We start from the raw sequence: 21,189 nt of genomic DNA, 5'->3' as shown, positions 1-21,189 counted from the left end.
TCCAACCCCACTTTGTGCAGTCATGGTGGTCTGGCACCATCACATTGTAATCTTTGTGAAAGAATGTCCAGCAAAGTTGTGCAAAGCAGAAATCTATGTGCGTGTATCTGGTAGTTTTTCATCCTGGAATGAATTTATTTTTTGTGACTTCATATGTCCAGTCTCAATAATGAATTGAGGATAGATAATTCCCAGCTTATAAAATAGTCCCACTGTACATCGTAAAACTGGTTGTTTGTAATTCAGACTATCTGCAGATGAGGAAAAAGATGAGATAAATGGTAGTGAATTTCTAGATTACCCACAAAAATCTCAATCAAACTGTGACACAACTTCTTCAGGTCTACAACAGTTTTGTTTTCTATTCTTTAGTACATTATCTGCAATACTGAAGAAGAAATCTTCCACCTGGGTTGGTTGTCACTATTTAGAATGAAATTAATCTGGGGATATGTATATTACATTTTGTAGTAAGAGGAGACCATTGAGGTAATGTGAATAAATTCCACATACCCTTCCAATGCCCATCCATCTTCCCTCATTACCAATCCCTGAGTGGGACAGAGTGGGGCATGAAAGATTTATGGCAAAAGTGTGCAAAAACTGGGGGAGGGGGAAAAGTGATCAAAGAGCTAGGTTCTAATCCCTCCTTCACCCCTACCTTTCAAGAACCCCTAAATAACAAGACCCCAATTGGCCATGGACAGTTAGCTCCCATTGGATTAGGAAGACTCCAAATTCTTCTATCAGGAATTCTAGAAGCACTTAGGCATCCATCTTTCCTCTTCTTGCAACAACTCCTAAGGTCTTGTGCATGTCTGAAAGGGAGTGTAGTGACTGAGGCAGTAACTCTTCCTCCCCAAGACTCCGAGACCAGCGTCCCACTGCCCACTGATCTGGGCTGCCCCTGCAAGTGGGGGTGGTCACAGTAAGAAGATCCTGAGTTGAAAGCCTCTGCTCAGAGATAAGCGCTACATGTGAGGTCAAAAGGAGCTGTTCCCAAGACTGTAACTACAGTGTAAATGTTAGTTTGAATTTTCATTGATTTCAGAGATAGGCTTTGACCAGTTATGTATTTTAAATGTGAACTTGAAATCACAACCACATTGGTCATGACCATTGGCATGATTACCTGGACAGTAACATATTATCTGATGAACTCAGCCCTGGAAGGATTTTTTGTCCCTTCAAATCCTTCTTTCGTACTCCGGAATCCTAGGCTTTCTTTACAATAATAATAAACAACCTAAATTAGATTCCTAAGAACATCTTACCCTGTAGTGTCACTTGAGTGGACTCTGTCTTAGTGCTTCATTAAAGTGAAGTCGCTCAGTTGTATCCAACTCTTTGTGACCCATGGACTGTAGCCTACCAGGCTCCTCCGTCCATGGGATTTTCCAGGTAAGAGTACTGGAGTGGGTTGCCATTTCCTTCTCCAGGGGAAATTATATTTGTACAAACTGCAGATTTTTAACAGGCTTCCTATGTTCACAGTCCTAGAATATAAATAGGGTTAGATTCTCACATGCAACTCATTTAGCCTTTCTCATTAGTAAGTATATCAAATATACCCTCCTATTTTTATTTGCAGAGCATCTTTTATTTTCTTTATTTGGAGGGGGGTTCTTTTTTGTTGAAATGTAGCTAATTCCTAATGTCATGTTACTTTTAAGCATACAGAAAAGTGATTCAGTTATATATACATACAAAACTGAATTTTTTCAGATTCTTTTCCATTATTAGAAGATGCTGAGTACAGTTCCCTGTTCTATATAGTAGGACCTTGCTGTTTACCTATTTTATGCATAGTAGTGTTTCTCTGTTAATCCCAAACTCCTAAGTTAACAAAAGCCCCTGCCCCCCACTATCCCCTTTGGTAACCATGGCATTTGTTTTCTATGTCTGTGTGTCTATTTCTGTTTTGGAACTAAATTCATTTGTATCATATTTTTCAGATTCCACGTATAGGTGATATCATATATTTGTCTTTCTCTGTTAGTTAGTATCTCCCTTTCTTGATTCTACACCCTGTCAAATTCCATTCTATGCCAGAAGCCTCCTTGGTCTCCTGGCTTCATTGATCATCAACCCTCCCTCACGCAAAAACTTTTAAAATGATCCCTTTGTTTCTCTAGTGCTCTAATAGTTCCTCTTCAGTGTGAAAGCAAATGATCAAAGTTTGGTTCCAATTGCTGCTTGTAGTCTTGGGGTATTAAGGCAAAGTTGAAATTGAAACCTCAATCTTGTTTAATTGTCAAGCATTTTACTTTTAACTTCATTCTTTAAAGAAAAGGCAAAAAGCTGTGGGTTTGAAGGGTGTCTTGAGTGAATACGATTTAGAGCCCCTCTGAGAATCTTCTAATCACAGCACAGGCATCTCTTTGAAGTGTTCACTCCCCGAAGTCTACAGTTACCACATTCATGCCTCAAGGGGTGTGATGGGAATGGCCTGGTGCCATAGAATTAATGAGTTTTCCCACATCTTTTACTGAACAAACTGCATGAGAACCTGCACCAAACAAATTGTTAGGACCCTTCAGTTATCCGTTGGTCACAACCTTTTTTCCTCCTCCCTTCTCCCTCCCCTGGGCCCCGAGTCCAGCACAGAATCCCCCTGGATATCCCTGTGAACAATGTATTGCTCCAAACAATTTTCTTTTATATGAGGGTATAGATATGAGATCTGTTAAGTTAGATCGTATGGAATTGCCATTTTTGTAGGTCAAGATCAGTAAAACATTGGCAGTTTTACATGATTAGTTTCAATCTTTAGATTAGTTTCAGTCTAATCATTTCCTCTGATAAACACTCTATGAAAAAACAGGATTTTGAAAAAGAGCGCGCTTGGTAAATGCACGGTGGGCTTATTTAAAACCGAGGCTTCGGGATCCCTGGTGGGCCTGTGGTTGGGACTCCACGCTTCCAAAGCACAGAGTGTGGGTTTGACCCCTGGTCAGGATTCTAAGATCCCACGTGCTACAAGGTGCCACCAAATTTAAAACAAACAGAAACAAAAAAAAAAATACTCGAATCTTCGAGTTTCTCCATCAGGAGACTTGTCCTTCTCAACCTGCTTCCTTTTGTCTCATTTTGAGAATGGGAGAAATAAGAACCACCCCCCACCCACACCATTTGGAGAAACTTGTTTATTTTGAGACTAACGTGAAATAAGTAGAAAGTCCCTTAAGCCCTGTGATAGAAGAATTTTTTTTTTCCTGAAAGTTATAAATGGGTGTTATAATGGAAAACGCTTTCAAACCTTAACCAGAGCATGCACTATAAATAAGAGGAAAGCGGAAGATTAATAAATCTGATAAAGCTGAGAAGGAAGAAAACTTAAAAACAAGCCATGAGGACTGTCCCTTAGCGCTAGTGTTAATACAGCCCTGAGTATATATAGGAAAATCAAAGACTTGCAGAAGGCGGCTAAGTCATAGCTATTAATGTGTGCTTAACTCTCTTGCCTGGGAGATTTTATTAAATGCAGCAGCCAAGGAAATTGACCTCACTTTTTTTTTTTTCCTTTTTTGGGTTGGATCCTTGCTTCCGCCACATAATGAATAGAGCTGACAATTTACTGGTTCATCAATGAAACAATATTACATTATGAAGATGTAAGGAAAAAATTCTACGCTAACATTGTTGCAGTTTGAAAGGTAAGCTGTTCCCTAAAAAATTAGCAGACGTGAATGATCCTTTAAAACCACAGAACATAATGCCACGTGTTACACACTAAAGAGTTAAGTGGCCTCTTCACATCTTTGTCCCTGTGGTCCTGGCAAAGATTTCATTAGTATGCGAAGAGTCACCCATGTTTCCCTCATTCTGTCTTTTAAAATGCAAGAACATTGTTTTCAAGCTTTTCACAGGTTTTATTTTATGGGGTATTCCGACAAATGGGACTTTAAGGAGTACGTGTTGCGATGATATCATGGTTCTTTTTGAAAAGTTTTGCTCTGTTTCTACTGATTCCCTGTATTGGCCATTAAGCTACAGCTGACATGGTTAGATTATTTCTTACTTTCTTCTGTTTTGGCAGTGCGCGAGAACTTCAAGTATTATTGTTCTCTTGGTCTTATCCTGTACTTAAGATAGGAAGCCTTCTCAATTCTGCCTTCTGTGAACTCAGTAAAAGTACTTGCATGCTGTCAGGTACCAGTTGAAGGCCTGGATCTTTCCAAATATATCTAGATGTTAAGTCTTCTTCACTCTGTTTTTGAAGGAAAAGCATGTAATGCCTACTTTTCTATACTTTCATCAGTTAGTCAATTGGTCCTGGATCCATGAACCCTGCGGAGAAGGCAGTGGCACCCCACTCCAGTACTTTTTCCTGGAAAATCCCATGGATGGAGGAGCCTGGTAGGCTGCAGTCCATGGGGTCGCTAGAGTCAGACACGACTGAGCGACTTCACTTTCACTTTTTACTTTCATGCATTGGAGAAGGAAATGGCAACCCACTCCAGTGTTCTTGCCTGGAGAATCCCGGGGACTGCGGAGCTTGGTGGGCTGCCGTCTATGGGGTCACACAGAGTCGGACACGAGTGAAGCGACTTAGCAGTAGCAGCCATGAATCCTGTGGTACTGACTGATGAGGATCATAGTATGGAGGGGTTCTTAAATTGGAAAGGGTCTGTGTTTCCATCAGACGCTCAAACAGGTTCACAACTCAGGTAAGGAGGCAAACCATTGCTGTGCATGGTTCTCCAAGGTGGGATCAATGAGTCATCCGGTACCCATCCTCCACCCCCCACCCCACCCACCCCCGAAACCTCCCGGGCAGAGCAAGGACGCTGGAAACCATGCTTTCCATCCTGCCTGGTATTGAACCCTCTAGAGTCATTGGATTATCTGAACAGCGTTCAACAGATTCCTGCTTCTATGTGGAAAATGGCCTTCAGAACTGAATTACCTTTTTCATTGCACCCAAGCTCCTTCATTTGCAGCATGATTTAGGCAATGGGAGAATACACTTCCATGTGTGAAGTGGGTTGAAATGAATCTGATATTCTCTGTGTTCCTTCAGCTCCAACAATCATGAATTGGAGTTCTGGCCCCAGATCATTCAGTTACATGATTCTGGGATTTATCTGTTGTTTTGGGTAACAACAATTTAGTTTTAATTATTGGTGATACTTCAATCTGTGTTTCTTCAAAACTGTAGGTATGCCCTGCTTTAAGAAAACTGAATATGGCCTCAAATGCATGCTGACGGTGTCTTTGCATGAAGGGGCGAGTATCTGCACTCTCAAAATAGCTTGGCTTTATAAAATAATTTATCACGAGATTCCTTTAAATAACTAACTCTCTTAGAGCATTTAAAATATGATTTGATTTGAAAAAATCAATGTCCACTCACTCAACTTTTCAAGAATGCACCTGCTTTGTAATGCGAGGCAGGAAAAGGGAAAAAACCAAGCAACAGGGAATGAGGGTCTTAAGTGAGCTGAGGGGGAATTAATTTTAATTTAGAGAAGAATTTGCCTTTCTAGAGTTTCCCAGGGAAAACACCTTCACCTTTATCACCTCCAAAGTACATAAGGGGGAAAAAAGCAGGTCAATTTGAGTTTGGAAAAGATAAATCTATTTCTTTGCTGGGTCGCGTTCTGCATTATGCATGTGCGTAAAAGTGAGGTTCGCTTTGATCCTGACTATTAAAAGTTTATTTTTAAACTCAGACTGGGCAGGAATCCAGCGATGCTCTTACCCCCTGCAGTACATCCTGGTTTCAGGTCCCCAGCCTGGCGGAATGCAGCTAAGCAGCAGGAAATAGTTGAAATGTGTGGAGACTTGATGGGTGCTGAGGGGTTTTTTTTTCCCCCTTCTTCCCCTCCATTTTTGAAATTCAAATTGAATGCAATTTTCAGCTCATTTGAGCCAGAATATACTGTGGCTGAGCTTCAGTGGCTCTTAAATTCAAACTCACAGGAGAAAACAGATATCATCTGTCACAGAGGGTGGGAGAGAGGACACTCCTGCATTTTATTCATGGAAGATGCAGCTCTGGTAACTAATTCAAACCCTTCTGACTAATCGACTCATCATTCACCAGCAAACTTATCAACTAATCAATGAAACCTTGAAGACACCCATCTTATGAGGTCTGGGAGCAGTTTCCCCCTCCCTGTGAAGAAGATAATTGTCCAAGTCTATTTTTGTATCATTGGTATTTTAATACCTTTTTTTTTTTTTTTTTTTTGCAAACTGAGACAGACCATCATGGCAATCTTTTTTGCTGCCCTTCCTGACTATTTTTATTGTTTCCATCTTTAATGCCTTTGTCAATGCTCTTTATTTATGACAGAATTAGCAGAAAGCTTACTGCTGGCAAAGTGGGGTCCAAATTTTGAGGGTTTTTTTTTTCTTTACTAAACAGACTGTCTTGGGGCAAATATAAGTGCAAATGAAAGAGAAAGATTAACTTATTTACAGGGTGACTGTTTCAGGATGGCTTGAGAATGCCTTTCCTGAAGTTTCCCTGGGTGTCTGCCCAAGGAATCCATGTAGACTTGGACGCAGGATAATCTGATATCTCTCCTTCAGAAAATGATGTGATAGGGCAATTCTCATTCTCAAAGGTAGCTTTTCTGCTTTACCGCTGGTGCTCATCTTGGACTATTTTAGTGTTAGCCAAAATTTCCATGTGAACATGAAGGCCATAGCTTTCTCTTGCTTTTGTTGTTATTGTTTTTGTTGAAGTTCATGAGAGACAAGTTAATTAGGATGTTATTTCAAAATAAGTAGGAATAAAACAGTTTGATCTTTCAATACTATCATTTCTAATGGAGTGAGTTTGTAGCCATCACACCTGGTGTTTAAAAACACTCTTGCAGTAAGTGTATGATCATGCCACGTATGTTTATGCACATGTCTGTGTGCAGGCATGTATGTATGTATGTGTGTGCATTTACAGGTCTCCAAGGTTTCCAAGGATGTGACAGCAGGAATTTCCAGTCATTTTTACATTAATAAAGGCATCCGCCACTTTACCTTGTTAGTAGTAATGGGCTTATGCTTTAGGTTTCTGTTAGAAGAGTTTCACTGCCTTTATAAGAAAGAATATCCTGAGTTGTAACCTGTTTTCTCACTATTATATCCAAATATAAATACCAGGACTGTACTGTTATTTCTTTCTATAAAGAAACCAAAACCCTACCTTGACAGATAGCTGACTTTTAAATTCATCAATAGGATTTATTTTTTCTTCTGGAATATCTGATCTCTTCAATCTACAAGTAATTACTGAGTGCTTACTATGTACCAGGTGTTTATTGGGCTAAGATTTGCAAATATAAAATAGTGGTTCTCTGGAGAAGGCAGTGGGACCCCACTCCATTACTCTTGCCTGGAGAATCTCATGGACGGAAGGAGCCTGGTAGGCTGCAGTCCATGGGGTCGTGAAGAGTTGGACATGACTGAGCGACTTCACTTTCACTTTTCACTTTAATGCATTGGAGAAGAAAATGGCAACCCACTCCAGTGTTCTTGCCTGGAGAATCCCAGAAACGTGGGAGCCTGGAGGGCTGCCGTCTATGGGGTCACACAGAGTCGGACACGACTGAAGCGACTTAGCAACCTAAGTGAGATAGACATTGGAACTGAAATTTCAGCATCCTTTGGCTGGGAGAAGGAGAGGCTTGTAAAGGTACCTAGGTTCTCAAATGATTCTCAGAGATGCAGACCCCTCCTTTTCTGTAGTTGATAATCACTGCTGCTACTGCTAAATCACTTCAGTCGTGTCCGACTCTGCGTGATCCCCATAGACGGCAGCCCACCAGGCTCCCCCGTCACTGGGATTCTCCAGTCAAGAACACTGGAGTGGGTTGCCATTTCCTTCTCCAATGCATGAAAGTGAAAAGTGAAAGTGAAGTCGCTCAGTCATGTCCGACTCTTAGCGACCCCACAGACTGCAGCCTACCAAGCTCCTCCGTCCATGGGATTTTCCAGGCAAGAGTGCTGGAGTGGGGTACCATTGCCTAGTGCAAAACAAATATGATCTAATTTGGAGGTGGGAGAAAGGATAATATGCAAAACAGTAAAAAAAAAAAAGGTAATAAAATATGCATGCTGGGATGCTAAATGTAATTAATATCCCTTAAAAATGCTTAATGGCATTGGGCAAAGGAGGACCAGTGGGATGCTGTCATTGTGTACTCTAGGATGGGTAACCCAGGGGTCAGGGGAGGAGGCAAGGAGAACCAGTTCAGGAGGACAAAGCTGGAGTCAATGGGAGGATGCTTGGGGTGGAGGAGCGGGGTGTTACATGGTGTTCTGGAGCCGTCTCAACCAAAGAGAGCCAAGCATTAAATTTCTAGGAATTTTGTAAGCCAGTTTTTGTGAAATATTATGAAGAATTAAGTTAAATAAACTTAAAGTAAGTCAGTGATCTTAAAAACAAAAGTAATAAATAGAACTTATGGCTTCCTAATAATTTTCCCCCATAGATCGCTATTTTCTATGCTCTTGAGATCTGCCTGTAGTATTTGAACTATGGAAATACTATATAATGGTGCCCATTTCTTCCTAACTACATACTCCATGATGCTGTGTTGGTGGCTTGAAATCAGCCAGGATGGGAATATTTATATTGGTGAATGATTAAAATTGGGGCTTTTTTACTCATTTGAGAGCCAGTTCTTAAAATTCCCCAGGAAGACACTGGATTTGGGGATGGAGCTAAAGAATTGGGAAGTGCTGAATGAAAAAAAAGTCAGAATATTGAGTTGCATAAGGAAAATAGGTTCATCTTCCTGGAGAAAGGGCATTAAGGTAGGCAAAGGGTTTACAGTTGATTTAGAAATCTTTGGGAACTATTGAATATCTTTAATACTTTTTATTATTATTATTATGGGCTTCTCTGGTGGCTCAGATGGTAAAGAATCTGCCTGCAGTACAGGAGACCCAGGTTCAATCCTTGAGTCAGGACGATCTCCTGGAGAAGGGAATGGCTACCTACTTCAGTATTACTGCCTGGAGAATTCCATGGACAGACGAGCTTGGTGGATGTTCACTATAGAAAATTTGGAAAATAGAATAATAACTTGTATTTCCATAATGCTTTCTAGAGCACTTTTGAGTGCTTTAAATAGAATAAATCATGAAATCTTGTTTACAGCCTCATAAAATAGTTGGTATTATCCCATTTTAAACATAGGGAAATTGAAGTACAGAGACATTCAAAAGTTTGGTTGAGTAGAGGAGGTTTGACTTGAGAGCAGACAGTCCCACTCTGGGGCTTCCCTGGTGGCTCAGTGGTAAAGAACCTGCCTGCCAATGCAGGAGACACAGATTTGATCCCTGGGTTGGGAAGATCCCCTGGAGAAGGAAATGGAAACCCACTCCAGTATTCTTGCCTGGGAAATCCAGTGTACAAAGGAGCTTGGCAGGCTACAGTCCATGGGGTCACAAAAGAGTCAGACACGACTGGGTGACTCAACAAGTCCTGCTTTGGAGTTCACCATGCTATTCTGACACTCGGTGGAGAAAATGATAACCAGCTTAACCCCGCCACCTGGAGAATCTTTGAGAAAGTGGACCAAGAGTGGGATCATTTAGGAGGGAGATGGAGACTCTTTCAGTTGCAGACAGGATTTGAGTTGTAGGGAATCAAAAACATGAGGCTCCCATAGCTAATGAGCCTGGAAAATTAATGGTGCCCAATTCAGAGACAGACAACATTTGGATGTGGTCTTGAGGAAAGGTGAATTATCACAGGAATGAAGCAGAGAGAGAAGAGTCTCAGGGAGAACTAAACTTTAGAAGAAAAACATGCAAACAGAAAAAGAGGCAGTGAATGAGAGAATGAGCAAGCAGAAAGACAGGGGGAGGACAGGAGGCATAAAAGCCAGTGTCAGGAAGATTAAGGAGAGTTTGGGGAGGAAACAGCTAATTCACAATGCCAAGGGCTTCAGTGAGACTTTATAATGGTAATGGAATAATTTGTTGTCAAAATTGAATTGCTTTACATGTGAAGGGGGGTGGGGGCTATTAATTTTGGGGTTGCCCCAAAAGTTTGTTTGGGTTTCCCGTAAGATGTGTGGTCAAGTGATGCCTTCAGATGCACAAAACTGGCAGATTTCTAAGAGTTCATAATAATGGAGAATGGAATCTCTTTAACCAGCATTTACTGAGCATCTTCCATGAGGACTGCTAAGGGCTGAGGATAAAGAGACATATGGCAAAGTTAAAAAGTGTTTTGTGAAGGAAGAAAAGACAGAAGTACAATCATCTTTTGCCATGCACACCCAGCAGTCACTCTTCACAGTTTTTTAATAGCTTTTTCTACAAATTCTAGTGTTTACTGAAATTCTGATCTAACTGGTTTCATTTTCAACTCAACCATGCAGCATATAGGTCTGAAGTTTACTTAACATATCTTCTCTTTAACGAGTATGTATTTATTGAAGGTACCACTTAGATGGACATATCATAACATATATAACCATTCTCTTAGTGATACGCAGTCAACCCTTTTACCTTGTTTAGTTTTCAGTATTGCTATGTAATTTGTTTTTTATTGTTGTGCTCTTATTCCTGTAGGATAGATATCTAGAATAGGATTGCTGAGGCTCAGTGTATCTGCATTTTCAGTTTTATAAGAAACTGTCAGCGGATCGTTAAGAAGTTACATAAATTATACATATGAAACTTATGTGTTATAAACCAGTGTAAGTTAACACATCTACCAACATTGTACGACTATCAATTTCCCAGTTAGCCACGATTCCATCAGACTTTCAATGTTTTTGCCAATTTACTGTTGAGAAGTGGTGTTTTAGAGTCATTTCAATCTACATTTTAAAAACTGTGAATGAAGCTAAGCATCTGTTGTGATGTTTATTGGTCATTTATATCTTTTTTAGTGAATTTGCATTTTCATATTTTCTTGGCAATTATTTGTATTGAAATCATCATCATTTTCCGTATTTGTTATCATTCTTTTCACACTAAGAATATTAACCCCCGTTTCTCTTAAATGTGTTGCAGAAATCTCTGTTTTATTTTACCTTTGGTGCTCTTTTGTCTAGGAGAAGTAGTCGAATATGTTTATTTTGATTTTGTGTGTGTGCCTTCATGTTTTCTCATCTAACTTAGATTGGATCCCTCCCCAAAACAAAGAAAAACAGTATTTATTTTATTCTTAATCTTTTTAGAAAATCTTTTTATTTTGTATTGCGGTATAGCCAATTAACAATGTTGTGATCGTTTCAGGTGAACAGGGAGGGGGCTCAGCGATACATGTACATGTATCCATTCTCCCCCAAACTCCCCTCCCATCCAGGCTGCCACCTATCATTGAGCAGAGTTCCCCGTGCTGTACAGTAGGACCTTGTTGATGATCCGTTTTAAACACAGCGTGTATATGTGTCCATTCCCAACTCCCTTCCCCCCATCCTTCCCTTGAGCCTGTGTTCATAGACTAGTGAGGAAGACAGCTGCAGAAAATGGGTATTTCCACGTTATCCGCTTGGTGTTCTGAGGGATAACCGAGCGCCATGGGTCCCCAGAGGTGGGTTCTTAGAACACTGGCAGAGGAGAGGGAGGGGTGTGTCTGGGCTTCCCAGGGGGTTGACATCTGAGCTGAACCCTTAAGGTTGAGGCCAGGGAGGTAGGGAGGGCTTCCAGCTGAGGGAAATGGCAAGTCAAGAGACTTGAAAACTTTGAAAAGTCAGGAGGCTTTACAGAGCAAGGAAAGAGAAGCCCCTGTGGTTTCTCAGGTGGGTCAAGGGAAAGCATTTTGAATATGAGGGGAGAATGATTTTTCTTAATTCTTTAAAATTTCCACACACATACACACAAACGATTATTACTTTTATGAGAAATAAGGAATTTTAAGCTGAAGGAAGCTCTAAGAATGGGATTAAACAAAGTAAATAATAAATGAATGAAGATAAGCCCCTCCCCACAAAAGTATTAGGGATTGGAATCGGTGTGCCTTACTTTGGGACCAGCTGGTGACACATTCCTCCTAGCTGAACTTGACCTTCAACCTCTCAACTTCCAAGGCGCACTGAGGGCCACTCTGGAATAGAAAGTGAAGTCACGCAGTCGTGTCTGAATCTTAGCAACCCCATGGACTCTAGCCCACCAGGTTCCTCCGTCCTTGGGATATTCCAGGCAAGAATACTGGAGTGGGTTGCCATTTCCTTCTTCAGAATACCATCCTGTTATCTGTAACAAGGTCCTTCCTCCCTTACTGAGCAGATGAAACCTCCGCAGCATTATCACACCACACACTTCTAGCTCCATTGCACCATCGTGTTCTTCTGATCTTCATATTAAAAAGCATAACCGCATTTCACAATATATACAAAAATCAAGTCATTATGTTGTGTACCTGGAACTAATGCAATGTTCCATTATCAAGGATATCTCAAGAAAATGAAAAGAAAAGTAAAACTATTTATATCCTCCACCCACACATTTCACACTTGCAATTCCTTCTGCTCAGGATGCCCCATATCACTCTGTCAGGCCTACCAGGATCCCACTTATCCTTAAAGGCTCAGCCTAAACTTCACCTCCTTCCTTCAGTCTTCCCTGATCTCTTCTGCTAGAAGAGCCCTGCATGTGGAAACGTACCAGTGTACGTTTAAGACTCATCCTAAAACAAAGTGTTTCAGTTGTGTCTGACTCTTTGTGACCCCATGGACCATAGCCTGCCAGGCTCCTCTGTCCATGAGGATTCTCCAGGCAAGAATCCTGGAGTGGGTTGCCATGCCCTCTTCCAGGGGATCTTCCCGACCCAGGGATCCAACCTGAGTCTCCTGCATTGGCAGGTAGGTTCTTTACCACTGAGCTACCTGGGAAGCCCCATGTAAGTATAGTTTTAAATATAGATAAAACTTTCAGAAAGGCAAGAACCATGCCTTACCCTTTTTGGCAGTTCTCAGGCCTTTAACACAGTGAAGTTTCTGTGTCATCCTCCTTTAAAAAAGGCTAAGAAGATCAAGCCCATCTGTGCAAACAGACCTGTGGACCACAAAAGCCAAGGACAGATGAGGGGTAAGAGTACCCATGGAATAGTCAGAATGGAAAGTCATTTCCTGAAGATAGGGGTTAGGAGCTTGAGGAGAGAGTTATTTTAAAGAAACCTCAGAAGGAAGTGAGGCCAGGAATGCACCAAGGATCAGTAAATGAATCACCTTGTATTCTTGGTGGATGGCCAAGTTGAATTTAGATGGAATGAATGGATAATGAGCCATGTTCACATCTGCCTTCACCTCTGGTGACCAAAGAGTGATGTGGATAACAGAAGAGACCTGAGGCTATGTAAAGCGGAAAGAAAAAGGATGAGCAGAGAGTTTCAAGATGCAGGCGAAAAAGAAGGATGGCTGCTCCATGGGAGAAGTGAGTCAGAGAGGTTCTTCAGAAGGGATGTGAGTCAGAAAGGAAGGTTATATAATAAACTTGGCGGCGTGTCTGCGACTGAGGACAGTGGTGAGAACGCCGACCCTGGTATTTGCGAGGAAAGATGTCCAAGGAAGCCCTGTGGTGCCTAATAATTTGAGTGAGGTCAGGGTGATATGTGTGGGCAGGGAAGTGCTGAGGAGGGCTCTACGTGCAGGGCGTCAGACACGGTTTCTCTGAGGACATTGGGAGGATGACGGCATCACAGATGAGGCTTGGAACGAGATCACAGATTTAACACCTTCATAGTTGAATAGCATCTTCAGTTGGGAAGGGAGGTCTGTTGTAATCTTCTCATTTAGTCTTTAGGAAAAAAAAAAAAAAACGCCTAAAATGCTTCATGTCATCTCCCAGACTGACTCCCCACTTCCGCCGCCCCGCCTCCAAGGTCCACTCTCTGTCTGTCTCTCTGTTCTCTCTCTAAATTCCAGCCAAGCCAATCTCTGAAGTCTTATGTCATTTCTCATTCATGCCTACAGCTCTCTCGGTCTGGAATGGCCTTTGCCTAACTCTTTTAAAACCATAGGTCTCAGCTTAAAAACATTCTTAAAGCATCCTCTGTCCCCCCCACCCCCACACACTAGTTTGAAAGGCCTTCCTGACACGCTTCCAAGCATTTCTGTCCTATTTTTAGCATTTGTGGGACAAGTTGTTCCTTCTTGACTGTCCCTTTGCTTTTCTAGATTGTGAGTGCTGTTCAGTCACATCTTCTAGGACTGTACCAGCCGCAGAGACGTTGCCCAGTAAACATCTCCTATGTGAGTGAAGGAAGGAAGAAGTGGACATTGAAGTGATATCTTTTCACCATCATTTGTTGACTGAGCCTTCCATGCTTCTTTTGAAACTAAGTATAATCAAACTTGACTCCAGTGTGACTTGAACATTCCCATGCAGGTCTGGGAACCAGGCTTAACGCTTTCCTAGTGTCTTAACCATTTCTAGTGTGCATTTCAGTGACATCAAGTCCATTCACGTTGCTGTGTAGTTATCATCACTACCCATCCCTAGACCTTTTCATCACTTCAAACTCTGTATTCATTAAACAGTAATTCTCCATCCCCACCTCCCCCCAGCCCCTAGCACGTACCAATCCCCTTTCCAACCCTATGAATTCAGTTACTCTAAATACTTCGTGTAAGTGCAATTATATAACATTGTCTGATATATTTCATTCACCATAATGTTTTCAGAGTTTATCCACGCTGTAGCATATATCAGAATCCTACACCTTTTAAAACTGAATAACATTTCACTGTATGTCTGTCCCATATTTTGTTTTTCCATTCATTCGTGGATGGACATTTGTGTTGTTTTCACAGGAGCACAGTGATACACCCTCCATCATGTAACCTGGTAGCCTGTGGGATGGCCAGTGGTACAGAGTGTAGTGGCTACAAGCAGGGGAAGAAGGATAGATGAAGGAAATTATAATTTGGATGGGAGAACCTACAAAAATATCCAAGAGCATGAAGATTTAGACCGGAGGGAGAAGAAATGTTTCAGTTGGACCATAGCATCCTTGATAGGAAGAGGGTGATGGAGATGGATACCACAGGTATCAAATGATAGTAAAGTTTGAGAAGTAGGTTTGAGAGAGATTCATTTTTCCCTTTCCATTGTTATCAAGATGAAAGAACAGAATGAATGCAAAGGGGCAGAAAAGAAGGAGGTTTCCTTTGAAAGGAAAACCTGGGGGAAAGAGGTGAGAGAAGGATGGAGGAAAAAGGGGAATTTGGGCACAGTGTAATGCCTTTCCACAGGGCACAGGGGTAAGATGTAATGATGGAGGAGAGCAAAGCGTGTATTAATTCAAAGCCATCCCACTATCTTCATGAAGGAAGGAGATCAATGAATACGATCTCTAGTTAATGACAACCTGAAGACAGTGACCCCACAGCCACCATCAGGCACCAATCCCTCATGTTCAACCCAACAAGTTCAGAAATCTTTTCTTGACTTCTCAGTCGCTGGAGAAGAATTATTCATACTCATTCCATCAAATCCCTCACATGCCTAAATTCTTTCTCAGTTCAAGATCAGAACAGGATTAAACTCTTTTCCCTTAACAACTTCTTAGTTACAGTTTTCTAAGCCTTTAATGCCCTTTGAATTGTCTGTTCTGAGTTCTCTTGGGTTAAAGTACAGTCAGCCCTCTGTATCCACGGGTTTTGCATCTACAGATTCAGCCAACTGCAGGTAAAAATGTTCCCCAAAATTCCAGGAAGTTCCAAAAAGCAAAACTTGAACTTACTGCACAAAGGCAACTATTTAAATAGCATTTGCTTTGTCTTTCTGTGTATTTGCAATTGTTTGCAGAGCATTTACATTGTATTAGGTATTATAAGCACTCTAGAGATGATTTAAAGTATATGGGAGGATCTGTGTAGGTCTTATGCAAATATTGGGTTGCTCAAAAAGTCTGTTTGGATTTTTCCATAAGGTGTTGTGGAAAAACCCTAACAAACTTTCTAGCTAATCAATACTATGCATGCCTCTCTCTCTCTTTATAAATATATATACATACACACACACACACACATACACATATATACATATATGTCATGTCCAACTCTTTCGTGACCCTGTGGACTGTAACCCACCAGGCTCCTCTGTCCATGGGATTTCCCAGACACAAATACTGCAGTGGGTTTGCCATTTCTTTCTGCAGGTGATCTTCCTGACTCAGGGATCGAACTCATGTCTCCTGCATTGTAGGCAGATTCTTTACCACTGAGCCACCAGGGAAGACCATACATATATATGTGTGTGTATACACACACACACACACACACGCTTGGCCCTGGAGCCAACCCTTTGCAAATACTGAGGGGCTGCTGTACCCCAGGGGGGAATAGCTGGATTTTTCTTGCATCCTGTTTGAAACTAGTGTTCTCCTTAATCATCTTGTGGGTCCCTGTGATGTGGCTGGTACCCAGAGTAGCACTGGCCTTACTGTAGAGTGAGAGGGTGCCATGTTTCTGAAAGCAGCCTGATGAGAAGGGCCCATTATGTGCCATGCCCATCAAGCTCAACCTCTCAGCCTAGAGGCAGAGCAAGGAACTCTCCAAGATGTTGCCGGCTCTGAGACTGTGTTACCTTTCTGGAAGTGTTATTTTTTTTCTTTCTGCTTCAGAAGTGCACTTCGTTGGTCCATTTCAAGTTGCCTCTGATCTTGAACGGTGGCTTCTCAGCGCCTTGGATCCCTCCTTGGGGAGGTTTTCACTGGTCACTTTGCGGAGGCCCCCTCAGGCCAAGAAAACCTCCCTCACTTTGTTCCCAGTTAACCCTTGCCCTTCAGGAGGGTGAGGGGCCGCCTCCCTTGTAGTCTGTTATTACTTGCAGGTGATTAGCAGGTGGCTTCTAAGCGGAAAGAAACATTGCCGCAGGCACTGCGCTCCCATAGGCGCTTGCCATTTTGCTACAAAAGAGAAAAATCGAGTCTTTGAAGAGTATATATACACTATTCATGTCCTTAGAAAGAGAGGAATGTCTATAAAATTTCAGGAACAGTATTAGATTTTACTCCGTTATCAGAGGGCAGAACTATTGGGTTATGGCTCAGGCTGCTTTCGGAATTAAAAAGAAGCAGTTGCCATAGCTGAGCGTCCGGTCTTTTAGTAAAAGCTTATTTGAGATCTCTCTAGACACTAATCCCCCCCAACAAGTCATACTCTAGTGAGACAGAGTGTCCGTGAAATACAGTAATGGGGGCTGTGTTGAGCTGTTCTTTTTGCGGAGGGACCTAGCTTAGTGACGGTGTACTGCATATACAACTCATTTGACCAGATGAAAGCCCTCGTCACGACCTCAGTCCTCCAGGCTTTTTTATCACCTACACTGCTACCTTCAGATCCCCCAGGGAACATATTATATGCTTCTTTCAACATCTCGAGGTACTGTCCCCAGCTTTAAGTGAAACATTATACATCTTTTCCACCCGGATTTCTAAACTATAGCTACCAATGCAATGTCCCATCAGAGCCGTCCCCCGCTCCGCCCCCCACAAATCCATCAGTAGATAAGTAACCAGTTCATTTTCTTGAGTCTGAAATGGCTAGCCTCTCTCCTATTATATTTCACTGAAAAATCAAACACTCAGCCTCCCACTTTTTATGCCACATTAACATGACCACGCCGTTCGATATTGGGATTCAAGGTATGTTAGAACCACAAGAACATACGTGGAATGGTTTTTTTCTCTCCCCTTGGGGCTTCCCTGGTGGCTCCAGCAATAAAAAATCTACCTGCAGTGCAGGAGACACATTCAGTCCCTGGGTCATGAAGATCCCCTGGAGGAGGTCATGGCAACACACTCCAGTACTCTTGCTGGGAAAATCCCATGAACAGAGGAGCTTGGCAGACTACAGTCCATGGGGGTCACAAAGAGTCGGACATGACTGAGTGCACACACACACATACTCAGTCTTCCTGGGAGGGAAGCTGGTTGTGTTGAAGTAGCTGGTTGTGTAGCAGAATGGGCCAGAGAACAAATCCTCTGCCTCCTCAGGTTCTTGCCCTCTGGATTTGATACTCCATTGTTGTTTAATCGCTCAGTCATGTCTGACTCTTTTTCGACCCATGGATGTGCTGCGGCCCTTCAAGCTTCTGTCCATGGGATTCTCCACCCAAAAATACTGGAGTGGCTTGCCATTTCCTTCTCCTGGGGATCTTCCCGACCCAGGGATCAAACCTGCGTCTCCTGCTTGGCAGGCAGATTCTTTACCACTGAGCCACCTGGGAAGCCCTTTGATTCAGTTCTGAATGTGGAATGTGTCCCGCAGAGCATCTGGCCAAGTCCATCTGTACCGGCATTGCCCCAGTGTGCCCAGACCTGCTAAAGCAGAGTCTCCAGGCCAAGAGGCTGGCATTCTGTGTTTTAACAAGTGCTCTAGATGCTTCTTTGGGTCTTGCCAGGCTGGAAAACACTGGCCCATTCATTGCTGCTTCTGGCTGGTGGGGGTGTGCCGGATCTTGGGGTTGTCTAGGGGAGTGGGCAGTGGTTTGTGTGGCTTTTGGCTCTGGCTTGACTCAGGTTGTTTTGTCCTGAGGAAATCGTGAACCCTGAACAGCAGGCTCATTTTGAAGGAACCAGGAAGAGAAGGGAGCCTGTTTAAAAAAAAAAACAAAAAAAACCCCCAAAACAAAAACTGAAGGGTGTGTGCTGTTTTATTTGAGAATAACCTTAGGAGGTATAAAGTTGAAATACTCCCCAGGGCAACTGCCACTGTATTGCTTGTCTCAACATGTTTTATATGACAACAGTGATAAAGGCTGTTTCGCCAACCTGTTTAAGTCACAAAACCAAGTGGATTCTTTGTTTTTTTTTGCGTAAGAACTGCATGTGGTTCCTATTCCCTGATAAGGTGGCTTAGAAAAGTGACCTGTTGTGATGACCTGGAAATCTTCTTGAGTATAATCCTCTAGATAGTGGTAGATGATAGTGAAGAAAATCAGGAAGCTTTGGGGTGTGCTGTGAAAAGCTGCTGGTTGTAAATATACATAAGGAAGACAGTGTGCTTTTATTACCTAGTGAATAAGGCCGGCCAGGGACCAAAGAACAATTGAAAACAGTATCTTGGATACTTAATTGAGTTTTAGATTTTCTTACCTCGCTGGATGTTGTTCTGCTGTTTGTCTAACTTGCATTTCTGCCCCGCCATCAATATACCCAAGCTGGGGCTGCAAATTATATCAGTAACCCCCAAGAAGCCATGATACTAGCCTTTCTTGTATTTGCAACACTGTTTGGATTACCATGGCAGCCATAGTGTTAATTATGGAAAGCCCAAATGATAACTTGTCTATCAGAGGTGGCTCCTTTTTCCCTATGGACAGAACTCTGATTGGAGAGAAGCTTTGTATGTAAATTTTCCTTCTAGGCTGGATGTTATAATCTGCTCTAACAGATAGCTCTTTGGCTCATGGAATGAACTGGAGGAAGCAGAAGTTCTGGCTGAAGGGGCTGCTGGACAGAGGCCTTCGTGGAGATGAACTAGACCTTCTGGTCCCAGCGCGCTCATCCCTTGTAAATTGAAGACCCAAACAAGCCATTGCTCTCAAGGCCTGCTTTTGGCTTCCCCATCGTACCGGCAGAAATCCACGTTAGAACAGAGACTTGCTTGAAGTATCATCGGGTAATCATCCTTGACAACATTCAGGATTATGCTGGGAGGGCAAACAAGTCATTCCATTGCAGCAGCGGTCATGGCAGTACACGAACCACAGCAGCTTTCCAATCAGAGCCGTGGAGGGGATAATCGCAGGAGAGAGCAGCTCACCCTCGGCAAAGGGCAAAGTCCCCTTGCCCTTTGTTTTTGGATCTGCTTCCTGTTCCTTGAATTTCTCTCCAGGATTGGAGAGCTACCACACCATCTCTAACTATTTCTGGGCTTCCTGATTCTGAAAGCTCTTGCAAAGCTAAATAATCTACCCCTTCGGTAAACATAAATCATTGTCTACCTTTTTGCTCCTTGAGTAGACCTTTTGATATATTCATTAATTATGGCTGCTGCCTAGTGGCACAGTGATGGCTGAGTCACCGCCGTGAGCATCTTTCCTGGAACGCCCCCATCTCTGACACTGAGCCTTAAAATCCAATTCAGCATTCAGGAGACTTTCTCTGCGATGGACAGCCGGATGGTACTAAGGAAAAGAAATGCACCTGGAAAAGGCAGCAGTGAGGGTGTTCGCAGGAGCGAAGGTGGGAGAGGGAAGATGCATAGAACATTGTTGCAACGATGCTGACTGAAACAAGATGCAACTGTTTCTAACCTCTGGCAAACCCCTGAAATAGGACCTTGATCCTCTCCTCCCTGGATTTGCCGCCTCCATCAACAGTCCAGTTAATCACCACCCCAGCTTTTGAAGGCCAGAATGCCCATGCAGAACTGTTTAGAAATAGGCACCATGGTTCTGATTTCTAATCCTTTCCCATATTATTAAAAAAAAAAAGTCCCAACAATTTTTGGTAAGTCTTGCTTAACTAATGATCCAGTCTCTTTGTGTTTGTTTTGCTCCCACATTCAGGGAGCTTTGCAGCTATGATTTTGATTTTGGAGTGTAGGCATGTTAATTAAGCCTTTGTATGAAAGCAGAAGGGTTCTGTTTCTTGTTTGTGAGTTTAATAAGATTTCGTGTTAAGAATGGCACTGAGAATCTGTCAGAATTAGCGTGGCTGCATATGTGTAGCTCAGCGCTTTGAGACCCTTGAAATGTCTGTTTTTAGGACATCAGCAGGGGGCTAATGAAAAGGCTTTGTTGATTTTAACGAATTGCAAGCCACTGTAGCCAAAATAAATATAATCTGCTTTTTGGATTAGTTGTCACAGATGATTTTACCTACTAACAGTGATTAAAGAACCCGAGTGGACCAGAAGCATAGCTGCTCTCCAGTGACTCTTGCTAAAATAGCAATAAACAGAAGTAAATAAAGACTTAGGGCATTAGTTATCTTTAATAAACAGTGACACCAAATATGCCGAGTGCAGGCGGGAAGGGGTAGGCGTGGGGGCTTAGAGAAGATCGGGCGTCATATACCTGTGTGGCGCCGGATGGTTCCAGAAACTAGAGCACTGGCTGCCAAGCGCTCCTCTGCTGCAGCTGCGTCTCATCAGGAAGTGGCGAGAAACCCAGAGAAACTACCCTGGCTTCCCAGGCCCTCTCTCCAAAGCAGTCCCATTCCATCCCATTCCACTCTCATCTTCCATGGACTCTGGGACCAGAGCTGAAATCCTGCATCTATAGGATTAGAGTATGAAAGTCAAGGAAGCGTTAATTACTTGG

General features: G+C 42.5%; 1 protein-coding gene across 8 annotated transcripts in view; it reads left to right on the top strand.

Moving 5' to 3' along the window:
* Window positions 1-21,189, top strand: part of ESRRG (estrogen related receptor gamma) — a 693,887-nt gene that overhangs the window by 208,993 nt on the left and 463,705 nt on the right. For all 8 annotated transcript variants that reach the window (XM_055581899.1, XM_055581896.1, XM_055581897.1 and 5 more), the window contains one exon: window positions 3,565-3,656. The gene's annotated coding sequence lies outside the window, so the exon portion shown is untranslated. The remainder of the gene's footprint in view (window positions 1-3,564; window positions 3,657-21,189) is intronic.

This window comes from Bubalus kerabau, chromosome 5 (genome assembly GCF_029407905.1).
Source record: "Bubalus kerabau isolate K-KA32 ecotype Philippines breed swamp buffalo chromosome 5, PCC_UOA_SB_1v2, whole genome shotgun sequence".
NCBI lineage: Eukaryota > Metazoa > Chordata > Mammalia > Artiodactyla > Bovidae > Bubalus > Bubalus kerabau.
This window is presented reverse-complemented; position numbering and strand designations above follow the sequence as displayed.